Raw genomic sequence first — 1835 nt, forward strand, 5'->3', positions numbered from 1 at the left:
AAAACACTGCCTGCCCACACAAAAACCAGTTCATTTTAAGACAATCTTTCTTTCCAAGTAATGTATATATGAATGTCACACTTAGTCCATCTTTTATAGTCAAATTCAGTGTAACTACAAAACAAAGCAAATTTGACCACAGTCATGTGTATTAGTGTTTGTAAAGCTGTAATGGCATAGACATACCTATATAAATTAGGAGCTTGGCTGAGCACTATGGCTTGCATCTGTAATCTAAACACTTTGGGAGGACAAGGAGGGAGGATTGCTCGAGCCTAGGAGTTTGAGACCAGCATGGGCAACATAGGGAGACCTCCATCTCTACATTTAAAAAAAAATTAAATTTGCTGGGCATGGTGGCACTCATCTGTGGTCCCAGCTACTTGGGAGGCTGAGATTGGAGGATAGCTTGAGCCCAGGAGGTCTAGGCTGCAGTGAGTTGTGATCACACAACTGTGATCCAGCCTGGGGAACAGAGCAAGACCCTGTCTCAAAAAAAAAAATTAGGAGCTGGATTTTTTTTTTTCCTTAACAGTCTCAGGTATCAACCTAAGAATGAAGTTTCTAATAACCCATTTGCTGATGATTTTTTAGGTCTGTTGGCAGAGAAAGATTCATAGTTACCAGTGGGACTGTTCCTGGTGCCATTCATAATACTGGGCATGTGAGGAAACTGAAGATGAGGAGGCTGGATTGGAGTAGTGCAGCTAGGCAAACAAGAAGAGCTAGAGGAAATAACTCCTACTGGGCCATTGGCCTTGTTACCTCCAAAGTCACATTCCAGTTCTCCAGCATTTTTGTCAGTTCATCTCTCTGGCAACTAAGCTTCATTCTTTTACGAATAGGTCAAACACCGTACTTTAAAGGAAGAAGTCCATTTCTTATCCACATATAAATGTAAGTAATATCCATTAATGTATATTTATCCTTTAAAGATTCCTCTTCATACATGACATCACTTGGGAAGCATAAGGTATGTTCCTTAGGTTCATCACGGTCATTCTGGCTGAGCATTGTAAATAACTTATCATTCACCTCCTCCTGAAACTTCTCTTTGTCTTTGTTTACTTCCTGTTCTGGCCAAAAAAAAATCCAATGGATAAGCTTATTGTTTCATCATCAGTTATAATTCTCTTATCTTCATCTGCAACTTCTCTATTTTCATTAGGGCCATTGGCAGCAACAGCTGAAGAAAGAGATGCATAAAGATCCCTTGTCATTTTATTTTTGAAAAGGCCTGGAAGTAATTTGTATGCAATAGATTGAGGATTTTTATCTGATGTTATATTCAGAGCATAATGGTTTTGTGAACTTGGACATTACAGGACAATATTTGCTGATCTGTAGGTAACACGAAATACAGGTTTCACAGAAGGAATGTAGATATTCTATTATGGTTCTGGCATCAATTAAGTATCCTCCACAAAGCACACACATTAAGTGGGGATTTAGCTCAGTGATTTTGACTTTGATTGTTCAATGCATTTTTGTGTTATGAAAGATCTCAGAAAAGCAGCCACTGAGAGGCTATCAAAGCGAGTGGAAAAGATAATGAAAGTTAAAAGTCATTTGAACAGAAAATGAATGTGGGCTAACTGGCCATCTTAAAGTGAGCTGCAGATACCACTGTCAACAGCCAAAGAGGAGCCTCTGCTTTGTTCAGCTGGGCTACCTCCCAAGCCTGGCTCCTCTTCTGTGCCCTGGGGAGGGAGCGTGAGGAAGAAGTGCAATCAGTAATCGGTACTGTTCTGCTGGGCTAGAAGGTATTTCTCACTCGAATCCGGGCTTCCTTGACAACATACCCTCTGCTCCCACCCCCACCCTCACCCTTGCCA

The 1835-nt window shown here is 40.8% G+C and overlaps 1 pseudogene; it reads right to left on the reverse strand.

Moving 5' to 3' along the window:
• Positions 1-544: 544 nt before the first annotated feature.
• On the reverse strand, positions 545-1485 carry LOC116811093 (polycomb complex protein BMI-1-like; annotated as a pseudogene).
• Positions 1486-1835: the final 350 nt, after the last annotated feature.

The sequence above is a fragment of the Hylobates moloch genome, unplaced genomic scaffold (assembly GCF_009828535.3).
Source record: "Hylobates moloch isolate HMO894 unplaced genomic scaffold, HMol_V3 SCAFFOLD_7, whole genome shotgun sequence".
In the NCBI taxonomy this organism is placed as follows: Eukaryota; Metazoa; Chordata; class Mammalia; order Primates; family Hylobatidae; genus Hylobates; species Hylobates moloch.